The 22,586-nt window shown below is 36.5% G+C and overlaps 1 long non-coding RNA gene across 1 annotated transcript; it reads left to right on the forward strand.

Moving 5' to 3' along the window:
* Window positions 1-11,018: 11,018 nt before the first annotated feature.
* LOC120424989 (uncharacterized) lies at window positions 11,019-11,436 on the forward strand. The gene is made up of 2 exons (XR_005606453.2): window positions 11,019-11,261; window positions 11,319-11,436. It is a non-coding gene; the product is annotated as an uncharacterized LOC120424989 (long non-coding RNA).
* The last annotated feature ends 11,150 nt before the right edge of the window (window positions 11,437-22,586 follow it).

Consider the following 22,586-nt stretch of genomic DNA (forward strand, 5'->3'; position numbering starts at 1 on the left):
AAATGATGCACGGTAAAAAAAGGAGATTTTTTATTTAACTTTTTGTCACTGAAACTTGATTTGCAAAAAAACACTATTTTTCTTTTTTTTTTTCTTTTTTGATATGTTTTAGAGGACATCAAATACCAACTTTTCAGAAATTTCCAGAATGGGCAAAAAATCTTTGACTGCGTTATGATTTTTTGAATCAATACAGATTTTTTCAAAAATTCGAAATATTGGTCGCAAAAATTTTTCAACTTCATTTTTCGATGTAAAATCAAATTTGCAATCAAAAAGTACCTCAGTGAATTTTTGATAAAGTGCAACGTTTTCAAGTTATGACCATTTTTAAGGTAATTTTTTTGAAAATAGTCGCAGGTTTTCATTTTAAAAATAAAGTGCCCATGTTTGCCCACCTTTGAAATAAATATTCTTGAAAAGCAGAGAAAATTCTCTATATTTTGCATTTTCGGACTTTGTTGATACGACCCTTAGTTGCTGAGATATTGCCATGCAAAGGATTAAAAACAAGAAAATTGATGTTTTCTAAGTCTCACCCAAACAACCCACCAGTTTCTAATGTCGATATCTCAGCAACTAATGGTCCGATTTACAATGTAAAAATATAAAACAATCGTGAAATTTTCCGATCTTTTCGAAAAAAATATTTTCAAAAATGTTAAATCTATGCTAACATTTTAAAAAGATCAAAAATTCAATATAACGCCATTTTGATATAATTTTTGAAAATATTTTTTTCGAAAAGATCGGAAAATTTCACGAATGTTTTATATTTTGACATTGTAAATCGGACCATTAGTTGCTGAGATATCGACATTAGAAACTGGTGGGTTGTTTGGGTGAGACTTATAAAACATCAATTTTCTTGTTTTTAAACCATTGCATGGCAATATCTCAGCAACTAAGGGTCGTATCTACAAAGTCCGAAAAAGCAAAATATAAAGAACTTTCTCAGCTTTTAAAAATTATTTTTTTCAAAGGTTGGCAAACATGAGCACTATATTTAAAAAATGAAAACCTGCGACTATTTTCAAAAAAGTCACCTAAAAATGGTTATAACTTGACAACGGTGCACTTTATCAAAAATTCACTTTTACACTGTTTGATTGCAAATTCGATTTTACATCGAAAAATGAAGTTGCAAAATTTTTGCGACCAATATATCGTATTTTTGAAAAAAAACTGTATTGATTTAAAAATGTATAACTCAGTCAAAGATTTTTTGCCCATTCTGGAAATTTCTGAAAAGTTGGCAATTGATGTCTTCTAAAACATATCAAAAAATAAAAAAAAATAAAAAAAGTGTTTTTTGCAAATCAAGTTTTAGTGACAAAAAGTTAAATAAAAAATCACCAAAAAAAATTTTACCATTTTTTTTCAGTGTAGTCCATATCCATACCTACAACTTTGCCGAAGACACCAAATCGATCCAAAAATTCCTTCAAAAGATACAGATTTTTTAATTTTCACATCATTTTTGTATGGACAGCTGCCAAATTTGTATGGAAAATTATGTGGACAAACTAATGATGCAAAATGGCTTCTTTGGGCATACCGAAGGCACCAAAAAAGTTTCAGCCGGATTAAAAAATACAGAAAAAATCGAATGACCGAAATCTCAGAGAATTGCTCATTTCAAAAATCTAGCTTAACATTTGAAAAAGTCGTATGAAAACTTCAAATGACGTTTTGTCCGTGGCTGGACCAAAGAACCTGTGTCTGATAATATTTTGATCGGATTCCTCGGAAAATTTCCCTAAGGATAAGAACTACACTGATACACGTTAAAAAAGTTTTGGTGATTTTTTATTAAACACAATTTTTAGTTTATTTTTATATTTTGATATGTTTTAGAGCCAAACCCCTTTTTAAATCACTAGTCTTCGTTTAAAAATTTTAAAAATATTTTTCTCGAAAGGATTGAAAAATTTAACGAACATTTCATATTTTAACATTGTAAATCGGACCATTTGTTTAAACCTTTGCATGGCAATATCTAAGCAACTGAGGGTCGTATAAACAAAGTCCAGAAAAGCAAAATATGGAGAACTTTCTCAGCTTTTCAAACATATTTTTTTGAAAGGTGGGCAAACATGGGCACATATTTAAAAAAAAATGAAAAACTGCTACTATTATCTAAAAAGTTTCCTAAAAATGGTCTTAAATTGAAAACGGTGCACTTTATTAATATTTCACTAAAGTTGTTTTTGATTGCCAATTCGATTTTACATCGAATAATAATGTTGAAAAAAAATTTCCACATATTTTAGTATTCGAGTTTTTCGAAACTACCAAAGTGCCCTGCGAAAAGATGGCATAACTGCGTCGAGTTCACTTCGATTGCAGACAAATTTAATTATCCCTCAGGAAGCATGAAATTCCACGCTTCAATTCGATTACAATCCTTCTATAAAGCAAGCATCCATGCGAAACTCAATCCATCCTTAATGGAATGTAAATTATACTGCTGATCGATCGATCCAAGTGGCTCCGCATTGCAACACATATCACGAGGATTATTGACAGCCTATTCCACTGATTATTAGCAACATCAATCAACGGTGCTTGAATAGCCAATAGCCAATACGGCCGTGTAAGGCCTTCCTTGAAGATCTACACACGCGGTCTAAGGCGATTCAACTTTAAATTGAAATCTTAAAGCTCCGGCAAATTGTGTAATTAAATTCCTGGAAAATTACTCGCCGAACAAATTGCCCGAGAGAACTTCAATTTCAACGCGAATTCCGTCGTTTCCCAGCGAAAAAGGACGCAAAACTTTGTCCCTGCCCGCACCTGAAGTCGCGCAAAAGCTTTCAAGGGACCAACCGGTTTGGTCCTGGCGGTGCTCTGCCAAATGGATTTTCCTCTCCCAAGAACCAACAGCTTTGTCGCGATGACAGTCTGGTTCTTGTGTCACTCGCTCGCTCGCAACAGTTTTCTTCGATTTCTCCATTTCGCCGCGGCCGCCGCCATGTTCGCTTTTAATGAAACGGCCAATTTGGGATTGCCATTATGACGAGAAATCTTTCATCGCACGCCGGGGACTGTGGCGGGCTTGGAAGTTGTCGGCGAGAAATTGCTTTTGCCGAGAAAGGATTCTGTGTTGGGACTGGTTCTTTATGGGTTGTCGGAGAAAATTGAGTTAAATTCAGGACATCATAATCATTTGGGGGAAATTGTTTAATGATTCAAAAAACATCAGAAACTAAGCGCACAAAGAAAATTGAATTCAAGCTAAAGCAATTTAATATTAAAATTTTTGAAACTTTACAAAGAATTAATGTTTAAGGATTTTTCTTGTAGATTTTTTGTGTCATTTCATTTGAAAAAGTTCTACAAATACCACGAATTTTATAATTGAAGAGTTCTTACACAAAAAGAAATCACGACACTTACGAGAGACGCAAATAACTCGTAACTATTCATGCATTACCAATCTCGAGAAAAACCGTCACCACAGAAGATGCTAATTTTTGCCAGACTCTGCGGTTTGCCACAGGAGCCAGAAGGTACAGGTAAAGTTTTCACCACGTTTAGTAGTTTCAACTGGGAAAGGTCAACACTTTTTCCAATAAATCACACACTGTTGCTCACCGAAATAGATTTCACCCAAAGACAGGTTCCAAACTGAAAATGTAAATTTAAATACCTGGCAGGTCGAGCACAAAAATGGCATTTCTCAAAGTACGACTAAAGGGTCAACTTGTTGCGGTTGGTTTTGCTGTGCGAGCAATTCTTTGAGAATTTGTTGAATTGATTTGTTTTTGCTTATTTTTTGTTGGCATCTTTAGTTCAATTTTGAAAATTCTCCTAAGCTTTTCAAAATTATGATAAAAAATGTGATAAAAAACCAAATGTCTTCAAATTTGTTTTGTTCAAATTTGAAAATGTATATTTTAATGCCCTGAAAACAGATTTTAAATAAGATTAAGTGTGTGCTCATTACAACCTCTGAATTTTTTGCTGATTTACGTTTTGTTTTTCTCCTATTACAGTTAAACCTCGCATAGTGCGCAGGCGTTACGCATTGTTTTTGTTCTATTTCTCTAAAACGACTTATTATTTTTCAATCTATTTGAAGCTATTTGTAGATTGGACCAAGACGAACAGAAACGAAGTTGACTTTATAGCTGTCGGCCACCATTGCTAGTACCAACCACTAGTGTCTTCCTTTTATCTACAAGGACTTCGCCGCCCTGGGCTCCTAAGTGTATGAAAGTATGGCACGGAGCGACGGCGCCGAATACCCATATTTACACAAAGAATTTTAGAGCGCCCGCCGCGGGATTCGAACCGTCGACCTCTGGATAGTGAGTCCAGTGCTCGGTCCGATTGATCCACACGGGCGGGACAAAGACGAACAGACTGCTTTGAAAAGATTGCAAAAATATTATGCCATGTTTGAGAAATTGACGAAATACAAAGCGTAACGCCAGCGCACTATGCGAGGTTTAACTGTACTCGGAAACGACATAATATTTTTGCAATCTTTTAAAGCAATTTGTTCGTCTTGTACCAATCTACAATTAGCTTCAAATAGATTGAAAAATAATAAGTCTTTTTAGAGAAATAGAACAAAAACAATGCGTAACGTCTGCGCACTATGCGAGGATTAACTGTAATAGGTGAAAAACAAAACGTAAATCGGCAAAAAATTCAGAGGTTGTAATGAGCACACACTTAATCTTATTTAAAATTTGTTTTCAGGGCATTAAAATATACATTTTCAAATTTGAACAAAACAAATTTGAAGACAAACCCAATTTCTATCTCATCACCGTTTCAGGCTGCAAATTATTGAAAAACACCTCTTTTTTCGCATGTTCAAAAATGGAAGGGGTCGTACCGCCCCTCCGTCACGAGATATCAAAAAACGGACCTCGGATTCGTGATCAGGGACAAAAGTTACCCCTTAGGACAAAGTTTCACGCAAATCGAAGAGGGGTCGGGGCAACTGCTGTGTGAGTTGGCGGAGAATTACCCTTATAACAAAACAAAAAAAAAGTGGTTCTGACATATAAAATTTTCAAAAATTCGCTAGATTTTTGAATAAAGCCTGACATGTTGAAAACGATTTTAAACGCAGGAGAATGCATTTTAAATTGATTTCAGATTTTTGCACTTTAACTTCCATTGAAATTTCGTAGTTTCTTGAAAAAAAAAAATTGCCTCTTAATTTTTTGGGGGCGACAAAAACTTTAAATATCCAGGTTTTTAAGCGAAGATGGCGTTCGAATGTTGAACGTCCGATATGTCAAAATCGCGCAGTAGCACCAACATTAGAAAAAAATGTGGCTGTCATGCCATGGCACACTTTTATCGTAATGTTGGTACCACTGCGTGATTTTGACATTTCGGGCGTTCACCATTCGAACGCCATTTTCGCTTAAAAAGCTGGATATTTGTACCAGCCTAAAAAAAATGAGTACTTTTGTAAAAATACGGTATTTTGTGAACCATTTTGAGTATTTGTTCCTCACGCTTTTGCAAAAAAAAATCTTGGTGAAAGCATTAAAAGTTCAACATGATATGGTTGAATGAAATCGATTATAGAAAGATTTTAAAAATGAGTTATCGTGATGATTGGCAACCCGGCCTTTAACGCGAGTGCACGCGATTTTGCTCCGTTCTCTAGACTCGATTTTGTTCGCGAATTTTGTGTGTGAAATTCTGCCCTTTTGATGAAAACTGATTGCAGAAGCAATTTGCTTACGGACAGTGCATTGAAAAACATTGGTTTTTTTTAAAGGAAACCTTGTAAAAATATTTTTTTCCACGATTTGATATCCTTTTGTTTACATCGAAGATGGCAGGAATATGGCGTCTCGGCTAGCGCTGCGCCCTCCGGCAAGCAGTGAGCGAGGGGCTGTTTAGTGGTGTTGGTGATATGTGGCGTTTTTACCAGAGCACGGAGAAGCGAAGAAAGCAGCGTTGGAAATAAATAACAAGAATAAGAAGGATAGGAAAAAATAATGCTTCAGTGGTTGTTTAGTGAAAAATTGTTTATGATTGAGTTGTTTTTTGATCGGAAACGGGAGAGCAAGAATGTGAGCGACAACTTTCACTTCTGTGTGTTGTTCTGTGCTCAAAGCTTTGGCTTAAAGATGACATGTGCGCGTGTGCGTAGGGCCCCGTGGGCCAGAGCTTTCATGCGTGGACTGGGAGTAGTGCGAAGTGATTCAGATGTCACTGGAAAACTGGAGGGCTGGATTTGGTTTCCTGCTTGTTGGCCGATTCCAACAAGGAGGCCAGCATTCACGTCAGCATCTCACCGGAATAAACCGAAGCTGAGCTTGGTGAGTTCGTTTCATGTTGTTTGTTTGGTGAGTGGGACTGTGTGAGTGAGATTGGAATGAACGGAAGAAGCTTCGGCAGTGTTTGACATTTGTGGATCATGTGGATCCTAAACGTTCTACAAAAGTGTTGCCATATGGCGAAAATGCAACCCGACTGCAGACTTTTTAGAATGAAACAGAAATGTGTGTTTTAAAGAATGCTTAAGGTTGCAGTTAGTCACATTTGATTACGCGCGGTTATATGTACGGTTTTAAAGAACTTTTCTATAAGTAGTATGGATTTCAATTAGTTTCGGGGTTTTTGCTTTTTTTTTTTGTTATCTGTAATTCCAAATTAGTTTTATGGCTTTATGACTCTCAGATTTTTCGGAAATGAAATTAGTTTGTGTGTGTATGAGAGTGTGAATGAGTTTATTTGTTCTTTTTTTCAGCCCAATAAATATTTAAAACCGCGTAAAGTCTACAGAATCCAAATCATATCTCATTGAAAATAATTGGTTGGATAATAAACAGAGTTATGATAGTTTTGTTGCTGTGAAAATGTTGGCTTCATTTAAAATCAGCGTTAAAAAATTGTGCATAGGGTATCCAATTTTTATATATCTTTTAATTTTTTTTTAGTTTTGGCTGAATATTTAGTTATTTAAAAATTCAGTTTTTATCCGTGCTGATCGTTACCAATTTTGTTATAACTTTTCTAAAAACTGTGTAAGTTTAAATGAAAACGTGTATTGATGGATTGTTTAGTCATGAGGCAGCTAAATGGTTCCATTTTGTTAAGGCTTTTCGCAATTTTCAAACCCGTTGTAGCATTAGCATAAAAACTGAAAGTTGCTGATCTTCAAATCGAGGAAGCATCGATGTGTGTGTGAATGAGTGAGTGATTGTGTTTTGTCTGTTTTTTTTTGTTCAGCTAATAATAATTTATTTATTGTATTTATTTGAAGAAAATAATTTAAATATGCTGAATAATCCCATTACACTAAAAATAAATTTTAACTAAATATGCTTTTTGAATCGGTCGTTTAAATAAAACATCTAAATCCTACATTCAAAATAAAACAAATGAGTGAATAATGAATGTTTACTCTTTGTCGCTGTAAGAGTTTAAAATCAAAATATCAATTATGCGTTAAATCATTTACAACCTCGAAATTCGCTTAAACATATAATAATTTAAAGGAAAATATAAACTTCTCTCTACTCTTACAGTTGATAGAATGAGTTTAACAACAAACATGTTAAAACTGTGATTAATCAGCATTGCTTTTACCTGAGAAAATGGTTGGTTTAGTAATACGACAGTCAATTTAATCATGCACGGCTTCGTCGCGTTGTTTCTGCCGTGGTTTAAAATATAAAAAATATAAATCATGCATCTTTAACACTATACAATCACTTTAGAATTTGACTTGCATGCAAGTTGGAAAAACTCGAATGAGAACCAACTGAAAATATAATTTTAAAATGGCTATAAATATGCGTAGAAACAATCAAATTTTAAAAACCAGGAGTGTTTCAGAAAGGGAAAAACGTGAACTTTAAGATACATGTATTGGTTTAGTTGTTTATTCAATAGTTCTTTTGTAAAATAGTCGACAAAGTAGCTAATTTTGGCCTAAACTAACATTTCAAACGGGTGTACCTCAAAATTGGGACCATTTGGAGCAATTCTGATCCCGGATTCGGATTCAGCAGGCAAAATTCTACTAGGAACACATATTCTCGTCTCAGAGACAAGAAAAATTTGATTTTTTGTTGAACTATGTTATAGTTCCGGATGAGGGTCTAACACAACCACACCAAACAGTGGGATAAGCGTTGTGGAGCCTTCCGGTGGTGGGGCGTCCTCCAAATGCTAATGCTAATGCTAATTTTAAAAATGAGTTATCGTCCGTTATCGGCGATCAGATTATCGCCGATAGAATTATCGAAATAACGATTGTCCAGACGAAAACGATAGATTTATCTTTAATCGTTATCGAGCCTCGATACGGTGCACTTTATCAAAAAATCTGTTAAGTACTTAAAGATTGCAAATTTGAAATTGAAACATTGCAAAAGTTGGGTATTCACGGGTCCCCCAGAGACCGTTATTATAAAAAAAAAATTTCCATCCAAACCAATGATTGGACATGGTTCCTGGGACCATTTTACACCTCTGGACCAAGTTTCAAAATATTTGCCGGCAGGAATTTCGAATACGGTCAGTTTTAGTGTTTCGAGTAGAAATTAAGGGGAAATCACATGTAAAATGCGTAGAAAAAGATCAAAGTTTCAATGTTTTAACAACAAAACATTACTGGTCATGGTTTTAAATTGTATTAACATGTAGCAGAATGATATAAAAACGATTTACAGCTCTGACTTAGCCGGATTAAGCCGATGTTAAGTGACTTAAGTATATTATTTACAAGTTTATGCCTTAATATCTAAAGAAAACTCCTACATCAAGTGATTTAAAGTCAAGGAAAACTAGGTTGCACAAAAATAACTTAAAATGGGGTGACTTTGAGCCAAGGGGTGACATTGTACCAACAAACGCATAAAGATTGCTTTGATAAGCTTGAATTTTATGTTAATTTCATTATTTGTAGACGAATTAATTTGGTCTATTTATGTTCCCACAAAGGAATTTGATGTTTTTGCTACGCTAATCTGCTTGTTCTATTCTCGCTGCCGGAACCTGTTGTAGGAATCCTTGGTTACCAAAGGTTACCACTTTGTTTGTTAGTTCTTCAAGTTCTCGGATTTGAACGTTCGTCACCTCGTGCGAAGAATTTGTCTACAAAAATGGATTTCCACGAGAGGAATAGAACTTTGGTTTGCGTTTTGTGTCTCACTTGGGCGGCTTCTCTGCGGCCGATTTCCTCAAACGTTGGAATCGTCATTGGAGCAAATTTTTTGATGGACTTTGAACAAAGAAGAAATTTCTACCCAACGGTTATCTGTGGAAAATGCCGGCATGCTTGTGGAAAAAATTCCAAAGGAGAAGAAACATTCAAGGTTCACAGTTATAAGTATGATTCTACAACAATAACAAGATCTTCGGGTGTTTGCAAGTGTGAAATTTGCACTGCTGCAAAAATTCGCGATGGAACAAATTTGCCAGGATCTAAACCGATTAGAGTCAAAAGGGGGAGACCACGCAGCAATGAGGAAATTTCTGATAGCAAGACGATGCGATTATGTGAAACTTGTCTCAGCGATTTTGGCCCAGGCAAAAGGCATGTTTGCAATCAATCCACTAGGACAGCAAACTTAACTAAAATTATGAAAAGTGGCGAGTCCTCTTCTTCTTCCACGGATGCAGCAGTGCGTGATTATCTCAATTCTTCACATGAGTCATCGGGTAATAAATTCTCTTAATATACTTATATTGTACTGAATAAGTTTTTCCCCAAGATGGAACAATAACTTTGCGTAACATGAAAGGAAAAGCGTCGGTTTTCAAGAAAATGTCTACAAGATCAGAAACATCAAAAAATCTGCATGCTAATGATATATTTCAAGTCAAAGCGGAGAACAACTTGAGCATGAAAAAAACAATGGGTATTATTTAATTTTATTTAAACAACAAATTTAGAAAAAGGGTTTATTTAATATCGGAGTTATCAAAAGTCTTCGCACGACGGGTGTTTTGGTTGAACCAGGAATTCGCACAAAATTGGTGGAACTGAATCGACAGTTGAAAGACTTGTTCAAGATTGAGCATCTGTCCAACTTAGATAGTATGATTTAAAAACAAGTGAATTCGCTTGATATAATCATTAAAAATCATTACAGACAGCGAAAATTTGGGCAAAGCAAAAGAAGAAGTTGCAGTGTACTGTACTGATGTTCAAGAGCTCATAAATCGAATAAAGCAGTCAAGATCGTACACAAGTGATGATGGCATTGTGGTGAAATTGGGAATTGATGGAGGAGGTGGATTTTTCAAAATAACTCTATCTGTACTGTCAAAAAATCTGGAGCAGCTGACTGGAAATGCATTCAAGGTCGGCGGTGTGAAACGACTTTTTATCATTGCTCTTGTGCAAAATCTCGCGGAAAAGTATGAAAACGTCGCTCCAATATGGACAAAACTGCTGAAGCTGCAAAACATCGAAGCCATAATAGCAGGTGACCTCAAGATAATCAATATTATTACTGGAATAATGGCACACTCCTCGAGACAGCCATGTCCATACTGTGAGGCACAAAAGTCAGCCCTTGGAACATGCAAGGGAACAAGTAGAACCAAAGGCAACATCAAGACCAACTATTTGAACAAAAAGATGGGTGGCAGGAACACTGCTTGCTGCATATACGAACCATTGATCTACACCCAAAGTTAAAGAACGAGGGGATAGTCCTCACGAAAAGAAACGTGAGGAAAGTACTATTTTGCGAGAGTAAAGACCTCTCGCGTGTTCATTCGTTCATTGATACAGTTCATCCTATTGAGTGGCTTATATGGACAAATGACCGCCACTTAGTCACCGAACCATGGTGGCCCATACGGTAAAGGCACGGTTCAATATGCCGAAGGTCTTGGGTTCGAGTCTCGGTACCGGTACTTTTTTTTTATGGATGAACTTATTTTGAAGATGAACCCATGAGTAAAGTACTATCGGTAATTTCGGGATTTATCCTCTCCGTCCGCACACAGTACCATTTTACTACCGAATCGTGCTCTTTATCCTCTCGTATGCCGATGCCCAGTTATGGGTGTACGGAAACGATGACGACGAAATCCTTTTCCTTTGCCCTCCTCCGCCACTGCATCTTACACTCGGAATTGTAAATACGATCTTCAAGGGAGTAGAGAAGAATTCTCCCGATTGGGCAGATTTGTGGGTGAGCCAAGCCAACGTACGACATCAGCAGAAAACATATGGTTTTACAGGCCGGGCTTGTCACGCGCTATTGAAGGCGGCTGATTGCTTGGAACTTAATTCTGATTTACTTGGTTACGCTAAGGTAAGCTATTTGAGAAAGAAGGTGAGAGATTTTAACAATTATTTATTTATTTATCAGGCTCTGAAGAAGTTCAACGACGTATATAATAAGTGTTTCTCATTTAAACTAGATGCTAGTTTTGAAGAAAGTATCCACGAATTTGTGTCTAGCTGGGAAGACCTTCAGCTACCTAATACTTCAAAATATCATATTACTAAGCATCACGTACCTGATTTTTGTAAGGCAACGGGACGAGGACTTGGGCTACATAATGAGCAAGCCTCTGAGTCCGTACATTCGGACTTTGACGTCGTTTGGCAACGGTACAAAGCGCCTAAAACCGCCGAAGTGTACAATGATCGGTTGCTCAACGCTGTAATTGATTACAATAGCAACCACTTGTTTTAGTCCTACGCACACTTCACACTTAACATTTCACAAAACCTCAATTTACACTTCTTGATTATGATTTGAACATTTGATACACTTATACATTATAAGCCTCTCTTCAGCACAGGCGTAAGGCGTCACCTTTTGTTAATTAACTTTCAAACTTTTCACTTGCGTTCCTAAGATATTGTTATGCTGTTACTATACTTAAGCTAATCAAGCAGGCTTAGGTGAGTTAAGTCACATCTAAAAAACGTTGTTTGTTGATTGTAGATGAAATATATGCATGTTTGTAACGAAAAAAAAAAAAAAAAAAAAAAGCGTTTGTTGGTACAATGTCACCCCTTGGCTCAAAGTCACCCCATTTTAAGTTATTTTTGTGCAACCTAGTTTTCCTTGACTTTAAATCACTTGATGTAGGAGTTTTCTTTAGATATTAAGGCATAAACTTGTAAATAATATACTTAAGTCACTTAACATCGGCTTAATCCGGCTAAGTCAGAGCTGTAAATCGTTTTTATATCATTCTGCTACATGTTAATACAATTTAAAACCATGACCAGTAATGTTTTGTTGTTAAAACATTGAAACTTTGATCTTTTTCTACGCATTTTACATGTGATTTCCCCTTAATTTCTACTCGAAACACTAAAACTGACCGTATTCGAAATTCCTGCCGGCAAATATTTTGAAACTTGGTCCAGAGGTGTAAAATGGTCCCAGGAACCATGTCCAATCATTGGTTTGGATGGAAATTTTTTTTTTATAATAACGGTCTCTGGGGGACCCGTGGTATTTTGAAATGTCTGTAAAAAAATCTGTTTATGTCTGTGAAATTGTCAAAAATTCAAAATTGATATATTATTGTCACGATAATCCATAAGAAATTGCGATTTTAAGCATTTGAGGACTGACGCAACAAGTTTTGGTTGATGTTTTTACAAAATATTAATTTAATGATTTTTTTTCAAAGTCTGTGCACCTCAAAAATTTCTGCCACAAGCAGGGTTGCCAGGTTGACAGATAAATCTGGGAATGCCAGATTTTTCAAGTGTCAGCCAGAATAAAGATTCATCTTTCTCAGTGCCAGAAATTGACAGATTTTGCCACATTTTTTACATTATGCCCATTTTGTACAACTTTTTGATTTAAATGAAAGATTTTAATTGAAAATCAAAAATATTAGGATGTGTTTTTCTTAAATGAAAAGTATATTCTAACTTTTCCGGCCTTACAATCAGTTAAAACATTGGAATTCTACAAACTTTTAAACTCATTTATATTCTCCCCCATCTTCACCATTGAGATTTGTTAGATTTTCATTTGCCAGATTTTTCCAGATATTTGATCGATACTTTGCCAGATTTTCCAAATTTTGACCTGGTAACCCTAGCCATAAGTGCAAATGGCTCTGAAACATATACAAATTTTTGCATTTGGTACCCTTGCTATCAATTGTCACTAACGATAAAAAAATAAACCCAAAAAGGAATAGAATTTTCTTCAAGAACTTCAAGAAAATTTATTTGACGGAGAATCAAAATTGTGTCCCCAAAAAGAGAAAATAAAAAAAACACATAGTTCTCGAAGTGTGACCTTCGGTCCCAACATTCTGCTCAAAGCTGAGTGAACTACATATGCAAAGCAGGGTTCCAACCACAAACACCACCCAGGAATGTTTTGGGTGCTCTCAGGTGAAAAAAGTGGGAGGAAATTGAGATGGAAAATTAAAAACAGGTGTGAGATTTGGTCGTCCGCAGTGGAGTGGGGAAACGTTAGCTTTGGTTAAGCTTTGCTTGCAGAATTTATTTTTTTCCAGGATGTCGTTAAAAGGCGAACTTTGTATGAGTTCAACATTTTTAGAATCCAAGCATTTCAAAGCCATCGTAATCTAATTACGACTTCCTGCTGGCATAGAGGCGGGCAGAACCAATTGAGCTAGTTCTATTGTTTCACTCAATTAAACCGACAAATAGCGCCATTGAACTAATCATCTACCTTGCACTGAATGACATCGCACATGTGTGTGTGTGTGTGATTCCGAGCTTCCGATAATTCGATCAAACATGGTGCTTCCGATTGCGATACACCTTCGCCGGTACTCGCGATGCACACTCGATTAATTGAACCGTTTGCGCGAGGGTCTTCGACAGTCAATATAGACGCGGGAATCCAGCGGGAAGCCGGTCATCGATTCAAGGTCCAGTATCGACCAAATGGTGACCATTGGTTGAGCAGTGGAACTTCCGAAAGTACGGTCATTTGTTTTGATTAGTTAATCAACTTTCAGACATAAAAAAATTTAAGAATATCTCAGTTATATTCCAACTTAATAACTTAAATCTGACTCAACTTAGTTAAACTGTGCAACAGGCAAATGAAAGGATAATTGTCCTTGTCCAAGCATTCCACGTGTACAATTCCCCTTCCCACATTCCGCGAAAACCCCGTCCTTTTGAAAAGAGGCTAGCGAGGGAATCAGTTTCCGGTTGATGTCACCGGAACTCAATCAGCGGGAGTTCCAGCGAGGGAGAATGTCATGCATTCGAGCCCCAGCACGCCATCACACGCTTTGTTAATGCCAGTGGTGTGTGTGTGTTGATCCAGTTTGTTTCCAAGTTTGCCACGAGACCGAGATCTTGAGCTCTCTTTTTGCCACCCACCCCCAACGTCCCCTGGATTCATGCGATGAAGAGAAAGTACACAAACTTTGAAAATGGAATCAATTGGACTTTGGTGTTTGGTGAGAGGGTTCGATTCGGTTTTGAAATAGAGTTTGGGATATTATGGTGTATGGTGTGTTGAAATTTTGGCGTTATTTAAATATTGGTGAAAAAATGACAACAAAAGTTAATGGAAAACATAACAAGGGCTGGTAAACACATCTTATTGAGAAAGCGTACCAATTTTTATTGCTCTTGTTTGTCTCTAGTATTTCTTCTTAGAAACGATTAAGTCGAAAATATCATGATTTTTAAATAATAAATTAGGCATAAACTATCGAATTATTGTGATTATAAATTCATTAATTGATTTGACGAATGCATTCATAAACGTGAATCAAATTCTTGATTTCATTTAATGTGTGCATGTGGTCTTGAAAAAAGTTCATCATATTTTGAAAAAAAATTCATGATTTATAGATCAAAAAATATCAGTACTCAATCAGATTTTTTTCTTTATTAAATGAACCAATTTTAAAGATTATTTATGATTTCTTGCACAAAGGTATTGTATCAAAGATAATCAATGATAATTTTTGAATCGTGGACGAAATTCATGATTTCACTATCACAATTCATGAAACCTTAAATGATATTCATGAAATCATGTAATGTAATTGGTTATGTTCACCCGGATAAACGAAGATGATTCAATGTCCATATAGAACATTCATTGAATGTTTGAAATAGAGTATCAAATAAAAAACTTCCTCAAACTTTTTTGTTTATTTGGTTTTTTAAATGTCTAGCGTTTACAAAAAAAATCTAAGTTTTCACTCAAATATTTGGAATAAAGCGTCGAATTTCCCGGAGTTATTTTCCAAGAAATCGCGGGAATTCCCGAGAAATTTAATGAAAATTGTTCTTATCTTGGTTCATGATAATATTTTGCTGCAAAATAATATAGAACAGAGAGTTAAATGATCAAAATTAAAGTAAAGATCAATCAATTGGTTGACTGCGTTTTAAAATACCACTCAACATCACGAAAATGTTTTAAACTGTATTTCAAATAGAACCATAAATCGAGAAAAAAATTGTTGAAAAATTATACTATTGTTTTTAACCTGGCCATGGTCTTCGTTTTCTACATACACGAATGGTATTCCGGGTCTATAGGACCCAGAAATGTTTTCAGCTGCCAAAATTCGAGATTGTAACCGATTTTGGATGTCTTGACCGCAAATGAAAGGCTAGGATGTCTACTTTCTGAACCCAACCGGCAGAACCGGTTTTGGACACCGTGGCCACCGGGAACCTGCTACAACCGAAAAAAGTTCTTTTTGAGGCCCCTACTTTGAGGACCTGTATCTCCGAAACGATTGCACATAGCAGGTTGCTTCCGGTTGCATTCGACAGATAATAACCTGAATTTTAAGCCCCAGAAAAAATAATTGGTCCATAGTGGCCACCGGTTCCGGTAACCCGGAACTTCCGGACAACTTGATTTTTGCAGTTTTTGACATAAAACCGTCACACAGACCAGTATTTTGAAACGGATTATTTTCCAAATCATTGCAGAAGGATACTACATACTACCCCTGACTGTTTGGTATCGGTTCTGGCCAACTCTGGCCAATCCGGAACCGGTTCCAGGGTACCACTAAAACGGTTCCAATAATTGTCACGCTAGAAACACGTCATGTTGCATATAAAACTTCATGAAATTGAAAGTTATGACCATCTGAGGCCATGCCGATGTCCTCTGACCCATCCTGGTCACTCCGGAACCGGTTACCGGTGGCCACTGGGGGACACTATCGGAATATGCAATGAACCCTATCATCCGACGTATCAAACTTCATGAAATTGAAAGTTATGACCATTTGAGGCCATGCCGATGTCCTCTGACCCATCCTGGTCACTCCGGAACCGGTTACCGGTGGCCACTGGGGGACACTATCGGAATATGCAATGAACCCTATCATCCGACGTATCAAACTTCATGAAATTGAAAGTTATGACCATCTGATGTCATGCCGATGTCCCCTGACCCAACCTGGTCACTCCGGAATCGGTTACCGGAGGCCACTGGGGGACACTATCGGAATATCCAATGAACCCTATCATCCGACGTATCAAATTTCCAGAAATTGAAAGTTATGACCATCTGAGGTCATGCCGATGTCCTCTGACCCATCCTGGTCACTCCGGAACCGGTTACCGGTGGCCACTGGGGGACACTATCGGAATATGCAATGAACCCTATCATCCGACGTATCAAACTCCATGAAATTGAAAGTTATGACCATCTGAGATCCTGCCGATGTCTTCTGACCTAACTTGGCCCGGAACCGGTTTTCGATGGAACTGGTTACCGGTGGCCACTTGGGGACACTATCGGAATATGCAATGAACCCTATCATCCGACGTGTCAAACTTCATGAAATTGAAAGTTATGATCATCTGGGATCAAGACGATGTCCTCTGACCCAACCTGATCACTCTGGAACCGGTTACCTGTGGCCACTTGGTGACACTCTCTGATTATGTAATAAACCCTATCATCCGACGTATCAAACTTCATGAAATTGAACATTATTACCATCTGAGGTCATGCTAACGTCCTTTGAACTTATCTGGTCACTTCGGAATCGGTTTACGATGGCCACTGCGATTGTCCTCAATTCGTCACTTTTGTTATCTTGTAACACGTCTGCTGTAAAAAGATAGGAGATAGATAGCACACAAGCGACGAATTAGTAATTTCTTGCTTCACGGCACGTTTTGAGATTCCAAGGAACGGCTCGGGATCCACGAATATGTTTGATAGGCCTAGTCTGGCAAGTTCATCAGCCATTTCAATGCCTTCAATACCGCAGTATCCTGGTACCCTAAACAACATGCCGAGTAGCAAGTTCCAAACATGTTTGGATTCGCATTTAGAGGATTTTAACGCCAATAGTGCAGCTTAGCTATCCGAGAAAATACCGATTTTTGCGTGTCTATAATTTCTAAAATATCAAAATCAAAGGTTAGATGAAAGAGTTTCTGCACCCAAATCTCGGCAACACTCGGTTTGAGAGAAAGACGGCCTCATGAAGTTTGATATGTGGGACGATAGGGTTTCTATTCCGCATATTCCACAAGTGTACACCAGTTGCCACCGGTAACCGATTCCAAAAGCCAGATAGAGTTAGGGGATGTTAGCGTAATTACCTTAGATATAATATTGTTCAATTTCATGTTGTTCGATATGCCGTCATTGCATATTACGATAATGTTCCCCAAAAGCCACTGGTAACCGGTCCCGGAGTGGCCCTCAGTGGCCATAGGTAACCGGTTCCAGATTGATCAGGTAAGGTTAGTTTAGGTCGGCATAACCTTGGATAGAAATAATTTTTCAATTCTATGAAGTTTGATATTTCGGATGATAGGGTTTCTAGCATATTCCACAAGTTTCCCCAAGTGGCCATTGAAAACCGACTCCGAAGTGACCAGATAAGTTCAAAGAACGTTAGCATGACCTCAGATGGTCATAACTTTCAATTTCATGACGTTTGATACGTCGGATGATAGGGTTTATGCATATTCCGATATGGTCCCCCAGTGGCCACCGGTATCCGGTTCCGGATTGACCAGGATGGGTCAGAGGACATCGGCATGACCTCAGATGGTCATAACTTTCAATTTCATGAAGTTTGATACGTCGGATGATAGGGTTCATTGCATATTCCGATAGTGTCCCTCAGTGGCCACCGGTAACCGGTTCCGGAGTAACCAGGTTGGGTCAGGGGACATCGGCATGACCTCAGATGGTCATAACTTCAATTTCATGAAGTTTGATACGTCGGATGATAGGGTTCATTGCATATTCCGATAGTGTCCCTCAGTGGCCACCGGTAACCGGTTCCGGAGTGACCAGGATGGGTCAGAGGACATCGGCATGACCTCAGATGGTCATAACTTTCAATTTCATGAAGTTTGATATGTCGGATGATAGGGTTCATTGCATATTCCGATAATGTCCCCCAGTGGCCACCGGTAACTGGTTCCGGAGTGACCAGGATAGGTCAGAGGACATCGGCATGACCTCAGATGGTCATAACTTTCAATTTCATGAAGTTTGATACGTCGGATGATAGGGTTCATTGCATATTCCGATAGTGTCCCCCAGTGGCCACCGGTAACCGGTTCCGGAGTGACCAGGATGGGTCAGAGGACATCGGCATGACCTCAGATGGTCATAACATGCAATTTCATGAAGTTTTATATGCAACATGACGGGTTTCTAGCGTGACAATTATTGGAACCGTTTTAGTGGTACCCTGGAACCGGTTCCGGATTGGCCAGAGTTGGCCAGAACCGATACCAAACAGTCAGGGGTAGTATGTAGTATCCTTCTGCAATGATTTGGAAAATAATCCGTTTCAAAATACTGGTCTGTGTGACGGTTTTATGTCAAAAACTGCAAAAATCAAGTTGTCCGGAAGTTCCGGGTTACCGGAACCGGTGGCCACTATGGACCAATTATTTTTTCTGGGGCTTAAAATTCAGGTTATTATCTGTCGAATGCAACCGGAAGCAACCTGCTATGTGCAATCGTTTCGGAGATACAGGTCCTCAAAGTAGGGGCCTCAAAAAGAACTTTTTTCGGTTGTAGCAGGTTCCCGGTGGCCACGGTGTCCAAAACCGGTTCTGCCGGTTGGGTTCAGAAAGTAGACATCCTAGCCTTTCATTTGCGGTCAAGACATCCAAAATCGGTTACAATGTCGAATTTTGGCAGCTGAAAACATTTCTGGGTCCTATAGACCCGGAATACCATTGGTGTCAGTTTTTTTTTGGTGGGCACTTCCGGTGGCCACCGGAAGTTCATTTTTGGCCAGAATGTGTGTCTTAGTAAGATACACAAAGTCACAAAATTTCAGATCTCTAGGTGTTTTTGGTCAAAAGTTACAATTACTTTTATAGTGCTACTGGGTCCTATAGACCCGAAGACCATGCCCGGGTTAAAGTGTTTGGATAGTGAACAAAATGAATCCATATTTCATTAAAATTTCATAATTTTGCTATTAAAAATGCCTTAGTGACCAGTGATAAAGTTAAAATAAATAAAATAAAGCATGCAGAAAATATGTTTTAAATTCCAAATATATTTTTCTTTACGAGTATAGTTCGACTCAGCTTTTGAACAAAATACTGTTCTACTATTTTCCTGAAAATCTAACTTCCAAGGTTTTGAACATTTGAACAGCTTTGAACAACAACAATTTGTGCAAGTATATTTTAGTGATTTTTATGGTTTAATTTTATTGCCTGGTTTTCAGCTTTATCAATTACTTTGGTTGAAAGTGTTTTCATAACCGAAAAGTTACTTTAAATTATACGATAAATTAACATCATTCCTCAATCAGTCTTCCTTTTTCTTATTTTTTTTTTTGTGACACCCATCAAAGCACCAGTGCTGCATATAATAATTACTTGAACCTGATAATTCTCGAATACTAATACCAATTTTATTTTCATCCATTTTAGTCATGGTTTTTAAACAAACACATTCCATAATACTAATTTTGCTTTGGCAAGAAGTATTTAATAACTTTTTTCAAATGATATAATATCAATTCTGTGTGTGTGTGTGTGGTCCAATCCAATTCCCGCTAACCGGTAGCGAAATTATGGGAAAGTATAATTTGTATCAGACAGTGTACATGCCGAATGCTGATACAGCTTATCTCAGTCCCGGGTATTAGGTGGTGATAGCCCTCGCGCTGCTTCCAACGACCCATTTCAGAATGACAGAGCTCCTTGCGGTCCAATTCCGAGGTCGCTGGGCATTGTTCGGCCCCGCCTAAACATAGAAGCAAGCATCTGAAGGAAACTCGATCTATATTTAGACTTCCAATCCCCTCAGGCAAATCAGGGATCAGCGCGTATTTAATAATATGAGAAGAAGAGATAACATGTTTCAACACTACGGATCAATCACTGCTAGAGTGCAAACCTTCTGATAGTCGACTGCTTAGCGTCCCACCAGACCACCAATCCAAAGGTGTGAGTTCGAATCCCACCTGATTCATTTTAGTTTTTATTCATGTTCAAATTCCTGATTCCAAATTTCAAAGGTACCGACCGGGATTTGATCCCTGAACCTTCTGCTTGGGAGACAGAAGCCGTAACCATTAAGCCACAGAGCCGGTTTCAAATGATATAACATCAATTCTGGAGTTTTATTTTAAAGGTCAAATAAACCAAATTTTTAGTTTTTGCTTTTTAGGTGTTTTTAATACCCCTGACTTAAAGCGGTTTTAAATACACCCAAAAAGCATTAACTGGAAATTTGGTTTATTGGACCTTTTCAAAAAAAAAAAACTGCAGAATTATTCTTTGAAAAGCTCACCTGAAATTCGCTAGTTTATTTTTTAATCAAGGTCTATTACCAGTAGTCTGAAGTATTCAAAAAAAGTTTATCAGAAATAATTTTGACATTTTCCGTCAATTTAATATGAATAATAGACTTTTTTTATTTTTTTAATGTTTTTTCGTGTACAATTTCAAAAATATGGTTGAAAAAAGTTAAGAAAATGCTTGAAATTCAGAATTCCTGGGAAATTTACCGATTTCCTGGAAAAAATATTTTATTACGATGGTAAATTGGACGCTCTAATCTTGCATTATAGTTAGGGTGACGATTCTCGAGATTTTCAATTTCCCGCGAATCGAGAGTTGAATTTTGCAATTTCCCGGGAATTCCCGGAACCCGGGAGTTTGTTTAACTACGCGAATAGTGCCAATAATTTATATAGAAAAGTAATAAATGTGTTTCTTTTTAATGAATTCAATTCTAATTCAATGAATCGTTAATTAATAGCCTTACTAATTTCGTTCCATGACCGGATCTTAAGGCTGTTCATGAGATATTAAATAAATAAATTGATTGTCTGAATTAACAAAAGTTAGCTTTAGATCAAAACAAAACATATTATTACAACATTCTTCATGTTTGAATTTAATTCTTAAAATTTTCAAATTGATATTTTCAAACAGGTGCAAGAAAACGAAATTTAGTAAAATTGAGAAATGAAAAATCTTGGATTGTTGTCTAAAAATGTAAAAAAGGCTCTGAATTTAAATTTCTTTCAGTTAACTTAAAATTGCAGTTTTTTGCTTTTTCCATAGTTTTAAATAAATAAATGAATCAATTATTAAGCAAAAAAAAAAAAAAAATTTTCCACAACAATTTTCAGTGATAATGATTTTTTTGAAAAAAGGCTTAAAAAAGCAAACTATTTAAACAACAAATAGGTCGCTGCAAATATTAAAAAAAATATTTAAAAATGTCTCAATATTAGTAAAGAATTCAGGGAGCAAAAGTTTTTTTTCCGTAATTTTTGAATATTAAAGAATGAAGAATTAAAAAAAAAGGTTTGATATATTTTTTACACTTTTTGAACTTTGTGTGTGTGAAATCATTTGAAAATATTTTTGAAAAAAATGTATAAAGGTGTACAACAACTTAAAAACAGTTTTTTTGTTAAGAATATTTGAATCTAAATTTTGTTTGAATACATTTTATCAAAATTTGCAACGACCATTAAAATTTAAATGCTTTTTTTTATAAAAAATATATATCAAGGCACTGCAATCGTCAAAAACCACAGCTATACAACAAGTCAAATAATCTAATTTTTTGAAGTTGTCTGTGGTTTATTCTATATACAAATTTTGTTTAATTTTTTTCTAAATTCAGTACAATTTGTGAAATCTAGAGTAAATTTTCAAAATTTTAATTCTGGCATTACAATGTGATTCAAAACATAACCTATAATAATATTTTAGAAAACTCGATTTTTTTAGGTGTCATCTATAAAGTATGTCTTGCAAAAATTGGCCAAAATTTACATTTAAATTTTATCTCTTGATCTACACTTTCTACAATTAATTTTATCAAACCATCGGAGCAAAATAAAAAAAAAACCTTTTTTTTGAACTTAGCAACTCAGAGTATATTTTCAAGGATGTGATGTTCAGAGCACTTTGTATGCTTTGAAATCAAACAATGTCTAACTCTTCTCTAAAACTTAACGCTGAATTACAACATCAAAAAACTGATCATTGAGCGTTCGTTCTGAAATTGTCCCTTAAAAGTTTAATTTTTTGAAAAACATACATTTTTAACCACCTCAAAAGTAGCCCTTTTAGATTAAAACTTTATTCTGCTAATGACACCAAAACTGCTAAAGTGCACTGTTTTTTTTTTTTTGAAAAATAAAATAGCTGTGCAGCAATTTGT

This window comes from Culex pipiens, chromosome 2 (genome assembly GCF_016801865.2).
Source record: "Culex pipiens pallens isolate TS chromosome 2, TS_CPP_V2, whole genome shotgun sequence".
In the NCBI taxonomy this organism is placed as follows: domain Eukaryota; kingdom Metazoa; phylum Arthropoda; class Insecta; order Diptera; family Culicidae; genus Culex; species Culex pipiens.